The following is a 14,830-nucleotide window of genomic DNA, read 5'->3' on the forward strand; positions in this document are numbered from 1 at the left end:
TTTTGACCAAATGTTATGTTGTTGCCTTGTTCTGGACTCCTTGTGCTCGCCAGATATTTCAGCACCATTAAAATTACGTTACACCCACAACTTCATAACACCGGCATATGCCAAGACAGTCTAGTTCTCTCAACATCGCTCTCTATCAATCTCATGTGCCTGAGATTTGAACAATCTCTGGTCTATGTTAATCAAAACTGCCCTATTCTCATAACCTCAGATTTAAGACGCCTCCTTACTTATGTCTAACAATATTAATTTATTTCTCACTGTGTTACTTCAGCACACGTTGAGAAGAAATAAAAATGAGAACAACAGTCACCTATGTGACTGCGATTTGACCCAATGTTGCTGCAGCCAACAGACTCAGCTGTAAGTGAAATAGCCTTCATCTTTCCTGTACCAGTAATGAGATTGCATAGCATAGTGGTAAGTTTTCATGAGTTGAATTAGACCCAGCATCATTTCTCAGGCGAGATTCACTGATGAAATACACGGAGGTTGGGGGGTTCAATTTGGTTCGGAAGGATATGGTCAGCGTTCCCTTGATACAAAATCGTTAGAGACGATGGAAATTAGATTTACTGGGAGGTATAGCCACGATAAAAGAAAAGAAGGGATTTAATAAGATGGTGGAATAAATGAAGATTCACGCGACATAAATCAGGAATGACTGAGTTGTGTCCTAATGGAAATTTTCCAGCGGATGTGAGGTTGGTAAGGGTAAACAAGAGGGAAATTACCTCGTTCAGGTGAGTGTATAACAAGAGGTTAGAGCTTCAAAATCAGCGAGGAAAGACAACGAAGATTGCAGCAGGTCCTTTTTATTCTGAGATTTTGAAATCGCAGATTACTTTTCAGGCAGAAAAAAAAATTAGAAGATGATTCCAGCATTTCAAAGGCCAGTTGCAGACACACAAAGAGGGAATTTAATAGGGGCAGGGATTCTGGGCTGCCTGGATGGGGAGGCAAAAGTGACACGCTCACAAATTGTTTAGCGTTCATCTGAAAGAAATTGCATCATACCTGCAACTGGACATGTTAAGTGTAAGAAGAGCTGGTGGTGTTGAAAGGTGTAGCAGATGATTCGACGTGAACTACTACAAATTGTGAATGTACTGAGCTGTTTGTTTTAGCTTTGCATTAAATGGAAGCCGGTTACCTCAGTCCACTGGCTAAATTGTTTTATGGTATAGAGTGGGACTAAGAACGTGGGATTAATTGTCGCACTGTCTCAGGTTGCCATAATGATTATCATCTCCTCCGCTCACGTGATCTGTAATACAATGGTTACTCTAGTGATTAGGAATGGACCTGTCAATGTCAAGCATCATTATCTTTGCCATCTGTTGCCTTGAACATTTGTTCACAATGACCAGGAACGGGACTGAGACCTTTTAATACTCACTGATCTCCGTCTGAAAAATCCAGCGACAATAATTATCCTTACTCCTGTTGGAACCCTCTGTTCTTCACAGCAGCAAAACTATTTGTCATGACTTTACCAGATTCGCTGACAACATTCAGTCTACCCTAAGAGATAAATCGAATTCCTTTCGAACGGTTTAATGAGCTATGTGAGTTTGCAGCAAACAGGATGATATGAAACAAGTTTAACAGCCTTTTCAATAATGTAATCCATTGCAGTGTCAGAGATTTGAAAAACGTCATCAAGCTAAAATATCATATCTGTTTCTTGATCCACTGATGGATAGTCACATGGGGGATATGGGCAGTTTTACTGTTAATAATTGATACCTTTCCCAAAGACAGAACAATCCCACAAATCAGAAACTGGAGTTTTAGAATCGATGCTGCTTTATTCGAAATTAGTCTTCAACTACGCTTCAGTCTGATGCTCCAATAATTCCTGATTAACGTCAGTAAAACCAGCGTTAGATAAGGATTGAAATTACAACTGCGGCATTTTAACACACTGTTCAGTGCCAAGAGCTGATCAGTTGTTCCACTGGAGCCGCCGGCAGCAAGCCTATTAAGTGCCCTACTCGTACCTCTGGGACCTTTGACCTGCATGTTCTACTTTTGCTGTGGTTCTGAAATTAAAGCTAAGGCAGAGGAGGAGGAACTGATATGGACCTGTGACTATTCGAGCATCAGGTTCAGGAAATGGGACACAGGAAAATGTTGAGCAAAACAGACTTGATTGAAAATTGGGTTTCCGTGGGTCGCAACGTTGTTTATAGAGAATGTTATATTATCGCTGTCACAGGGCTTCTCATTGTCTGCTTCAATTTAGCACAGAATTTGATTCAACCACACTTCATTAACTTCCCTCTGCAAGTTCCTACTGACAGCATGAAGGATACTGCAATCATCATCAATCTTCACCAGGGCTACATCCAAGGACATGTTGCACGGTTTTCCTGAATACTGAAATTGTAAAGTGTTAAGAATCCAGAGTGAGATACTGAATTTCCCAAATTCATGATTATTACCGGGGCCAGAACTCTAGCCAGGCAAAGGGGAAATCTGTCCCTGAATCTCCAATATCCACACTGCCGTTGGTCCATGTGTCCAGTTGGAATCCTGTGTGAAGGAGCATGTCGTCTGACAGAGCGCCTGGGAAAATCCTCCACTGTCTGATCTAAAGCTACAACAGGAGCTGTGTATTCCAGCTGTAAGAGCAGTGGGATAAAGGGGAGGCCCATGGTATTCCGTAGTGTAGATTCACAGGGTCCTCATCATATTATTGTTTAAAACCCTCTTTCAGAAACAGCACAGACAGAGAGGAATAGGAGGGGGGCATTTCACTTGCCAGCGCTACTCCACCATTTGATGTCACCATGACTGACCAAACACATCGATGCCTTTTCCAAAAACATTCACATCAATATATCGCCCAAAGGGAAAAAGGCACAGAATAAGCTGAAAAACTCTGTAACTGTGGGAGGGGGATGTGTTTATCGACAGTGGGCTTCTGCAGTGGGTTTTGCGAATGAGAAGTCGATTCTGGGGTGATCATGTTTCAAGTGATATGATTCCCTTAAAACTCACCACCCAGAAAGTGAGGAATCTTCTCTGTTCAGTAGCAGGGAGAAGAACTCCAGACGACAGGAACTGATGGTGAATCAGTATTCATTCAGCAGAAATCTGAACTAAACTCCGATGCAGTTGTAACTCAAACCCACAAACTTTGAATCGCAATCTTAACAATTCAGTAGAAGTCCAACAAGTCTTTCAATGTGCCACAGAGCTGTACTAGCCTCCATTTTACTGCACCCAAAGTTACGGTGCATAAGTCTTTCATCAAGCATTTCTTTATTCTCGCCCCAGTTTACAGTACTTGGTCCTTATCCGTGTATGGTCTAGCCCCTCAAGTGATCGGCTCAGTACTCCTGAAACGTTTTAATGACCGTTCGCTTCACCACACCTTCAAATAGTGAGTTTCAGACAAACGACACTCTCAGAATGCAAACATTCTTCCTAAATCTTTTCTGAACATCCTCTCTCTAGCGTTTCATCTATACCCCTGGTTATTAACCCTTCCCATAGAAGTTTATTCCTGTATCACATATCTATCCCCTTTCTGTGCACGTTAAACAATTCCTCTCAGCTTTCTTCGCTCTCAGATAAAGAGCTCCAGTCGAGCTCATCTATCTTTGCAGTGGTGAGAATGTCGTGCTTTTAAAGCACAACAGGTCAGGCAGCATCAGAGGAGCAGGAGAATCGATGTGCCGGGCATATGCCCTTCATCAGGAATGAGAATTTTGAGTCGGTGTTGAGGGAGAGGAATGGGGTTGTTGGTCAGGTTGGTGAAAGCGATAGGTGGATGAAGGTGAGGGAGAAGGTGGTAGTTCCGGGGGGGAATTGATGGCCGGGTCCAGAGACCGGTCCCTAGTTGAGGGCTTTGGACTGGAATAATGGGGGGACGAGGTGAAATGATGAAGCTGATGAAATACACATTTATCCCGTGTGGTTGCAAGGTCCTAAGGTGGAATATGAGACGTTCTTCCTCCAGGCATCGGCTGGTAATGGAATGGTGGTGGCTTGTGCCCGAAGCAGCGATTCTCTTCTCCTCAGATGCTGTTTGACCTGCTGTGCTTTTCCAACACGACACTCTGGACTCTGAGCTCCAGCACCTGCAGCCCTCACTTTCGCTTATCTTCGCAGCGGGAATAGTCGAGCTCGTGCACCACCTTGGTAAATCTCCTCTGACCACAGTCCCGTGCAAACACACGTTTCCTGTGGCTGGCGATCAGAACAGAACAAAATTATCCAAAGAAAAGCAGAAATATCTGAACAAAACCAGCAGGTCTAGTGGATCTGGGGAGAGATTTTCGAGCCAAACGATCCGCCTTTGGAACGAATGATATGTGTAGGTGGGGCAGGAACGTCAGAAAATGATTGAACTTGATGTTGGATATGAAGATTGCATGGTCTCCCAGAAGGAAATGACGTGCCGCTCTTCCAACTTGCGCTTTGCCATGCGGGAGCTCTGCAGCAGACCAAACTGAAATGGAGGCATGGGAACACAGTGGGATGTTGCAGTGACAGGGACCTTGAAGCTCAGTGTCTTCTCTTGCTTGCAGATAGAACGTATATTGTACTCACGTTTGTCACCCGCTCTGTTTTTCTCTCCCCAGTCTAGACGATATCACATTGTGAGCCGGAAATGCAGTTTGCTAAATTGAGTGATGGGCAGATAAATCACTGGAACCTTACACAGTGAGGAGAGACATCGTAATCGAGCAGCATTACACCTCCTGGGATTTCGTGGAATGGTGTCATGTGGGAAAGTGCTGGAGGGTCAAGGAGGATTGGACGAGGGTGTACAGAGAGAAATTGTCCTGCATAGTGCCGGTATTCAGCTGAATGGGTTAGTGAAGAAAGGGCAGTAGAATGCATATCATCCTGAGCTTCCTGTTATAAGAAAACACCTCACAATGGAGCAAAACTGCCAAATGATTTTCATTCCAATGCTGACACTAGGTGCAGCTTTCAGAAGTCACGTGTTTACACTGTCAGTCTGTCTCCCCGGGAGCAGTAGTACTCACCCACGTTGATTCAGACAGCACAGTTCTTCCTGTGACATATCCCTTCGAGAATGGAAGGACAGTTATTAATAACCCGTACTTGGAACAGAATATCTGTCTTACCCAATAAGAATTGCTTAACTCCTTTTTAAAATTCCTTGTATGTCTCCACTTTGTCCAATTCCTCTTCTTCAGCCCGTACAATATCCTGGCAAATCTCCCCTGCATTGTTTCCAGTGCTGTCGCATCCCTGCTATAATGTGAATTGCATAACTACACACAATAGTCTCGCTAGAGCCGAATGAACAAGTGAAATAAATGATGCGGAAGTCCACAGAAACTGTTGCTTTTTGAATAAAGTTTATTTTCCTCAATGTTGCCCTGTGCCCTTTTCCTGAGCCTGATATTTCAATAATCGCTGGTCCATGTCAGTAAACGCTGCAACCTGAGGATTGATCTCACAACCGCGGTATCGAAATGGATCAACTGGTTTGAAGGTCCCAATGGTGAGACTTACGCATGGTCACCCCGCAACAGTGAGCGCAGGAACACAGGCTGAACGGGGTCAATGTGAAAGTGATTGTAAGGGAAATGGGAGGGGGAACTTAAAGGTGGTAAATGATTGCGGGAGGGAGGGAATTCTCTGAGAATGGGTGAGTCTGAATCCTTAAATATGAATCGCAGAGATGTGTGTGAGAGAGTGGGGTTTGATGGGGGAAAATCGTAATCTCTGAGAATGCTTTCATGTAAAATCAACTAATTCCTTTCCGTGTTTCTTCAGCATGAGTCACAAGGAGGAAAATGCAGTGACTCGGATTCTAACGAGCTGACTGCGGCCACAATGCAGAATCTTTTAACAATTAAACCATCACTGAGTCATGAGGAGACACGCAGTTAAAACAGTGATAATCACAGTGACAGAGGATATGTTAGGAAGAGTAGCAGATGCACAACAAGAATATTAGGCGAGCGATAGCAGACATGTGGGAATTCAGAATTAGCTGAATCTTTAAATTCGATATCCCCAGACGCTGTGGTGGTTCCATCGAGGACAGCATGTTGATGACTGAGTTTGATAGATTTCTAGAAACAACAAGGTTCAGGGGGTAGTGCGGGATATTAGTGTAATGTATGTTTAAATAACAGTGTGTTAATAACAATGCGTTAATAACAGTTTTTTCACCAACTTCCACACACAAGGAGGTACCCATTGCTGTAGTCAGTCACATAACCCCAATTCTGAGAACCGGTATCAGACAAACTTCGTGGAGGAGCCACGAATGCCAAACCGGAAGTGGGGGCGGAAATGAGCACGTTAAGCTATTCTATGGCACCAGTGACATGACTGGTAAAGTTGCAGTCATAGAGTCATAGTTATAGAGATGTCCAGCATGGAAACAGACTCTTTGGTCCAACCCGTCCATGCTGATCAGATATCCCAACCCAATCTTGTCCCACCTGCCAGCACCCGGCCGATATCTCTCCAAACCCTTCTTATTCACATACCCATCCACATGCCTTTGAAATGTTGCAATTGTACCAGTCTCTACCATTTCCTCTGGCCGCTTATTCCATACACGCATCGCCCTCTGTGTGAAAAAGAAAACCTTTAGGTTTCTTTTATATGTTTCCATTCTCAACCTAAATCTATGCCCACTCGTTCTGGACTCCCCGAAACAGGTAAAAGACTTTTTCTATTTATCCAAGCGCGTGAAATGTTTAGGCTGGGAGTGCTTCTGGTCAAAGGCGAGGTGGAAGGGCATATTAGTCTCAATTTATTATATTGTTAAAATTCAGCAGCAGCATTAACCCGCACTGAGGGTTGGCTCAGAGAAAGCGTGCTGGAGCCTTAAGAGAGAGGTCGATGTATTGAAAGCATTCTAAGAGATTTTCCTCAACAAAGCGGTATTTTGTTACTTTTACAGGAAGAACAGCTTTTGCTCACATCGTCTCTACACCATTCTCTTGCTCCAGTAAACACTCCTATCCAGCGTACATTGCTTCCATTCCAACACAGAAACGCGTCCTATTCTCTCTCCATTTGGAATAACCTGATTTGACAATGTCATTCTTTGAATGGAGAAATGCAGCATGGAGTTGTTAGTGCAGCGTCGATGTATTGGGCTAGTAATCTTTGGAGACTGGGATGCGGCAGCTGCTGTTACTTAAATTCGATAGTAAAATCTGGAAAATACACCTAATCTCAGCAACAGAGACAATAAATTTATATTGCTGAAAACTCATTTATTCATGTTCCTTCGAAAGGGAAATCTGCCGACCATAACGAGTCCTGTCAACATGTGACTCCAGACCCACAAAAATGTAGTCCACCCATGAATGCTCTCTGACTCAGTTCAAGGTGAATTAAGAATGAACAACAAATGATCTTCAGACCAAGGATAACAACATTCCGTGGGAGAATAAGGAAGAATAAAAATACATGGACAACAGGGAAAATGGGAATCGTGTCTGTGTGGAATCGAATTCAACTGCTTATCAAACTAAATAGACACAAGGATATCCACGGCGCCAAGAAGTTAGGGCCATGGGGTGACTGCAGGAAGGGATTCAATTATCTGCTCAGGTTAAACTCACTTGCTCAGTCACAATGCGCACAGGTCAATCACAACTTCCATATGTGAGAACTGATCCCTCAGGAGACCAATTGACAGAGTCAACAGTGAGTTGACAAATGACAGCAGGAGATCGAAACTGCTGTTATTGCAGCTGTTCATCCCAACCAGCAGTGAACCCTGTTTGGATGCGTGTTTCAAGTGGAGTTCCATTGTTTTCTGATGTAGATCAGTGATGTAGACTTAGTTGTAGGAGCCAAAATTCAGAAGTTTGCTGATGATGCAACGATTGATCGTGCAGTTGACTATGACGACGAATGTCAGAGATTGCAAGGAAGTATCAATCTGGTGGAAAGGAGAAGGGCGAATGGAATTGAATCCAGACCAAGGAGTGTTAATGAAATTAGGGAGAAGAAATAATAGCAGTGAGTATTCTGTGTGTTGCAGACAGACAAAGAGATCTTGGCGTGGACATTCATGATCGCTGAAGATCAATGGACAGGAGAATCAGTTGGATGGACGTGCGTACTGTAGATGCTGGAGATCAGAGTCAAGATTAGAGTGGTGCTGAAGAAGCACAGCAGGTCAGGCAGCATCTGAGTTGCAGACAAAAAAGACGGTTTGGGCAAAAGGCTTTCATCAGGAATAAGGCTGGGAGTCTCGAGGTTGGAGAGATAAATGGGAGGGGTGTGGCTTTGGAGAATTTAGCTGAGAGTGCAATAGGTGGATGGAGGTGGGGATAAGAGTGTTCGTTCGGAGAAGAGGATGGAGCGGATAGGTATGAAGAAAGATAGACAGGTGGGGCAGGTCAGTAGGACAGTGCCAAGCTGGAAGGTTGGAGCGAGTGTAAGGTGGGTGGCGGGGTGGGGGAATGAAGAAACAGGTGAAATCTACATTGATGCCATGGGGTTGAAGTGTCATGAGGCAGAAGATGAGACGTTCTTCCTCCAGGCGTTGGGTGGTGAGGAAGTGGCTGTGGAGGAGTCTGAAAACCTGCATGTCCTCAGGAAAGTGGCGGGGAGAAGTTGAAATGTTCGGTCACGGGGCGTTGGGATTGATTGTTGCCGGTCTCCTGGAGATGTTCTCTGAAGCGCTCTGTGAGAAGATGGCCGGTGGCCCCACTGTAGAGGAGACTGCATCAGGAGCAACGGATGCAATAGATGACATGTGTGGAAGTGCAGGTGAAACTTTGATGGATGTGAAAGGCTTCTTTGGGGCATTGGGCAGAGGTGGAGTGTGTGTGGGCGCAGGTTTTGCAATTCCTGTGGTGGCCGAGAAGGTGCCAGGAGGGGACGGTGGGTCATTGGAGGGCGGGGACTTGACGAGGTAGTCGTGGAGGGACCGGTCTTTGCGGAAAGTGGATAGGGGTGGGGAGGGAAAAAAAATCCCTGGAGGTCTGTGTTACTGATATTTTTAACAAACCCACTGACAACCACAGATATGTGGATTCCATCTCCTCCCACCCCACCTCCTGCACAAATGCTTTCCAATGTTCCTCACTCCTCTGCCTCCGCTGCATCTGCTCCCAGAGGACCAGTTTCACCAGAGAACACACCAGAAGGCCTCCTTCATTTAAGATCGGAAATTCTCCTCTCATGTGTTTGAAGATGCTCTGTAATGCATCTCATCCATGTCCCACACTCCATCCATGAACCCCACATTTCCAAACACAACATGGACCGAACAAGGACAGAGGAAAGTCCACACCTTCCATTGCACCAACCTCTGCATAAATCACATCATCTGCCGACATTTTCGCCATCTCTAAATTGACCCCAGCACCAGGGATATATTTCCTTCCCCAAACCTATCCGATTTCCTCAAACACCTTTCCCTCCGCGACTACTTAGTCACGTCCACACCCTCAAATGACCCACCATTCGCTCCCTGCACCTTCCTCTGCCACAACAGGAATTGCAAATCCTGCACGAACATCTCCCCCCTCACTTCTATCCAAGGCTCCAATGGAGCCTTCCACATCCATCAAAGGTTCACCCGCACTCCCACACGTGTTATTTGTTGTATCTGCAGCTCCAGATGCGGTCGCCTCTAAATTGGGGATGTCTTCTGACAGAGCACTTCAGAGAACATCTCAGGACAACTGCAAGCTTCAACTCCACTGACGCATGGCCAAACATTTCGACTTCCTCTCCCACGGACATGTAGGCCCTGAGTCACCTTAATCATCACTCCCTTACCACCCGATGCCTGGAGGAAGAACGCCTCATCGTCTTTCTCGGGACCGTTCAACCCCATGACATCAATGTGGACTTCATCAGTTTCATCATCCCCATTCCCTCATCTTACACCAGTTCTAACCTTCCCGTTAGAACAAAAGAGGCGGAGGGGACCTGTATAATCACATAAAAACATTTATAAACGTTCATTATTCATGGGATCTTGACAGGGTAGGTACAGGCATGTGGTTTACCCTCTGGTATGAGGAGAGCACCAGAGTACATGAACTCAGAATTAGATATTGCCTATTTAATTCAGAAATTATGAGTCATTTCTTTGCTCAGGGACCAGTGAATCGGTGGAGCACTTTACTAAAACTGTTGTTGAGGCTGAGTTGTGTATTTTCAAACTGTGCCAGACTGATATTTAACGAGAAAGACGATGAAGCTCTGTCGGGGCAATGCAGGAGAATGGAGTTGAAGATTATCAGATCAGCCATGAGTTCGTTGAATGGTGGAGCAGACTCAATGGGCTGAATGGCCAACTTCCAATCCTATGTCATTTAGTCTAACTCAATATTTTATTGATGACTTTAGAATTCTGAGGGGATGGGATGATGTGATAGTAAAGTTTTATCAAACTGATCAGACAGATCAGGAACTCGGCTCATAAACTGAACAAGGAATGTGCTGTGGCCTGGAGACAACAACTGGCACTGGTCATACCACAGACGGATATGTGCAGAAGGTGTGATTGCTAAAGAAAATTCGTGTATCAAATGTTGTTGGCGACTTGGTGATCACGCTGGTTGATGGATTGCGGTATGATCCACACAGCAGTAGTTTGTGAAAGAATGAAAGGTTCGTTTCATAGGAGAAGTTTTCTGCAGTTCCAATTCCAATTGACTGTTTGAAATACTGATCAGAACTTTGTGTGGAGTGTTGCATTAAAATTCACCATCCCACTGGATAAGCTATTGCACCCGATCTCTTCTTATTTGTTTTGCTTTCATTCGATATAAATTCATAGAAAGTCAAGATGGAATGAAAGGAGGAAAGTAACGTTGCACTCCTTTTCATTATCCCAATTTAACTTACAACAGAAACAAATTGGTGTATTTCTACTTTGATATGGTATCGGTTTATCACCAATCTCTGGTGCAACGAAGGGCATGGGCAAGAATCTCCATCCAGTGTATACTAAAGATGCGAGGCACAAAGGGAAACCACAGCTGCGTTTGGTAGAAGCAACAGACAGAGTAGGATTCAAATCCACACGTGCACAGTGACAGAGCCTTAACCTCTGGGCCGCGACAACCCATGGCAAAGGGTCTCACATGTGACCACATCAAGATTACATGTGGTGCACCTAGGGGATAAGACATTCCCTGAGCGGAATCGAATACACACCTTTATTTTTCTGCTTTCAGTGGAATAATATTACCAGCAAAATCCAAGGAATTGACCTCGTCCTTGTAAGGAATACCTGTCATTGATTCATTCCGAGTCGGAACTGTCTCAGAATGAACCAGCTAACATGAAATTCCCGTCACATTCACACGCACATTTAGTCTTGACGCATAATTTCTTCAGACAGTTTCTCTCTCACGTGAAGACTTATATATGGAGAGAGAAGTGAAGGTGATGTTTTAGCTCGATGGTCTTTCTCACATGGCTGAACCTGAACTGGGTAAAATTCCCGCAAATGCAGTTTTGTTTGTTTAATTTTATTAATTTTGCTGCAATTTCACTCTGTTCATTGCAATGATCGGAAGTGAATTTGATTTATGTGATTGGAACGTTGCATTCAATTTTGCTCAGAATTTATTTCAGCTCAAAGAAAATACTGATGAGAAAAGCAGAAGGTTAAACTACAAAGCAAGATGCCAGTTTTGATGCTCAGTTACTTTGGCAGATTTCATTGGGTATCAAAAGAACCCATAATCATGGCGATTGTCCTCCCACCTTTAAGCCATGGGATGAAAGCAGGAAATCGATCTCCAAGAGACGGGTCACTTCCTGTACATTATGGAATAGCTTTCCTTGACAATATACAAAATCTGGTCAGTTCCATTTATAATGCTTCATGTGGAAAAGAATAGAAATCTTTCAAAACTCTGAGGTTTATTTTGCTGAATCTTACTCAGCTGCATACGTTCCGATATTTCTTTGCATCTGAAGTCGTCCAAAATAGACAATGTTTCCTGGCATCTTCTACCCCCCAGACCCCACTTTTACACTTTTACCTGGTCACAGGGTGTCTCTCTCCTGGTGAAACTCACTGCTTGTGTGTCTCTAAATGTCCCTTTCCAAGTATTTTGGAAACGGATTCTCTAAGTGACAGAAATTCTGCTCCCATCACTTCTTTGTCCTACATCGATGGTTTTGAAAGCCTGATGTTCAGAAATTTACGAACTTGAAAGAGTGAATTTACCACCTATTTACTCTCTCCAAACCTAAAATACTCAGGAAAACTTCCATTCGGTTTTCCTTGGTTCAGTGTCAAATTTTTCAACACACAAATAAATAAAATTCCATCCCCACTAAACGCCGTCAGCATCGTCTCTAATGTCTTAGCAGCCCAGTAAACGCTGGCAGTGTCCTCTCGGATAGAATCACAGATTCCCTACTATGCAGAAAGTACAGTTCAGCCAATCGAGTCTGTAGGGACACTCTGAACAGCATCTCAACCAGATCTAGCTCCCGTCTCTATCCCCGCAGGCCCCTGGCTTGTGATTTCAAATAAACCTGCTAGAATAAAACCTGACATCGTGTGACTGATGACCGTATCGCTGTGTTACCCATGGCTAACTCACTTAACTTACTGAATTCACTCTCTGGACACATCAGCGCAATTTAACATGACCAATCTACCTAACCTACAGACTTAACAGCAGTTCGAACCACTGAGCAAATGTACCATCACATTGAACACTATCTGTATCATTTACACACTGGTAACTCAGCCGAGTGAAAGCAAGCTGCGCCCATCAACCGGAATTCAATGCACTCGAACGTGGTTCTGCGCTGTACAACCTCATTCGTTCTGCTAGAAATGTTTCTGCACTCAGGTCTGAATGGGTTTACTCTGTTTTCTGCCTCAGATTCCTGCTGTAAATAAACACATTAGTCAGGAACAACTCTATGGTAATGGTTTTCATTGCAACACAAACACAATGTGCAGTTTGCTGAAGTTACGTGTTTGCACTTTCACTGACACTCTCTCCCCAGGAGCTGCAGTTCTTCCCCAGCTGATTCAGACAGCACTTTCTTTCCTGTGACATATCCAATCGAGAATGGAAGGCCAAGCATGAGGGACACTAACCACGATACTACGGAGGACAACATCGAAGGAGGCCCTTCAGCCTGTTGTGGCTGCACTTGTCCAACGCAACTGCTTAACGACCTGAATCAAGTCTTCCATTGTTTAGCCCATAGTCTTATATGTTTGGGAATGGCAAATTAACATCTCAATTTTTTTCAGGTTGGAAGGGTTTCCACCTCTCTGACCATTTCCGCACATCTACTCAAAACTTTCTGCCTTTTCCCGAAATCTCTTGGCCCAGTGTTCGATCCCACCATCAATAACAAAAGCTTCATTCAGTCTATCCTATCCATATCCCTCATTATTTTGTACATTTCAGTCGTGTCTTCTCCAATCTCCTCTGCTCGGTGACAAACTACCCCAGTCTGTCCAATCTCTCCTCATAACTGAAACTCTTTAGCCCAGAAAATATCCCATTGAATCTGTCCTGCAATGTTTCCATTGCGATCACATCATTGCTGTACTGTGAATTGTAGAACTGCACACAGTAATCTAGCTAGAGCCGAATTAACTTTTTTTTGCCCTATTCTGTTACAGTATGAGGGCGTCGCTGGCTCGGCAGTATTGATTGCAATCCCTAATTGCACAGCGGGCAGTTGAGACTCAACCATATTGCAGTGGGTCTGGAGTCACCTGGAGGCGCGAACAGGTAAAAATAGCATTTTCCTTCCTCAAAGGACGTCAGTAAACCCGATGGTTTTGTTTTCTCAACAATTGACCATGGATTTATAGGTGTTATTAGATTCGTAATTCCAGATATTTATTGAATCTCAATTCTAACACCTGGCATGGTTGGAGTCAAACCCGGGTCCCTACTCCATTTGCATGGTGTCTGAGTTAACAGTCCAGTGGTAATAGAGCTCAGCCATTGCAAAAAACCCGAGAAACGAATCTTTCTCAATGAAGTCACTTTTCCTCGATATCGTAATGTGTCATTTTCCTGAGCTTGACCCCCAATAATCGCAAGTCCATATCAGTAAAAGCTGCTACCTGAGGATTGGCCTCACAACAGCGGTAAGCAAATGGATCAACTGGTCTGCAGGTCCCGATGGTGGGGTTGGGGCACGTTCACCCAGCCACATTGACCACAGCAGCACAGAGTGAACAGTATCAAAGTGAGATTCAGTGTTAGATTCTGCAGTGCCTTCATGAAATAGGAAATGACTCCACAACCACGTGATGAAAGAGCAGCGCTCCGAAACCTAGTGCTCAGTTAAACCTGTTAGAGTCTAACCTGGTGTTGTGTGATTTTTAACTTTGTACACCATAGTGCAACACCGGCATCTCTAAATTAATGAAATGGGGATGTGGGACGGAAAGTTCAGTTAGTGATCGAAGGAGGGAGAGAAATCTCTGAGAACGGGTGGATTTGAATTCTGACATATGAAGCACAGAGATGTGAGCAAGCAGAATTTGAAGGAAAAGATCATCACCTTGGAGAAAATTACCATGTTAAAACAACTGATTCCTTTGTGTTTCACAAAAACTGTGACACTTAGAGCGATTACTGCCGTGACTCGGATTCGAGCCGAGGTTGCTGCGGCCACAACGCAGAGTACTAACCACTATACGATCACGGCATTCCACAGACGCGCACATTGACTGCGTGCAATAAGTACAGTATTATAGGAAATGTTAGGTAGCGTACCAAATGCACAATATCAGTGCTTAGCGAACAGTGGCAGATCTGTGGGAACTCAGAATGGGCTGACCGTTTAATATCGGTTCCCCCACCACCTGTGGTGATTCCATCATTAATAT

Source organism: Chiloscyllium plagiosum, unplaced genomic scaffold (genome assembly GCF_037043375.1).
Source record: "Chiloscyllium plagiosum isolate Xiang-an unplaced genomic scaffold, Cpla_swu_hap1 HiC_scaffold_38, whole genome shotgun sequence".
NCBI lineage: Eukaryota > Metazoa > Chordata > Chondrichthyes > Orectolobiformes > Hemiscylliidae > Chiloscyllium > Chiloscyllium plagiosum.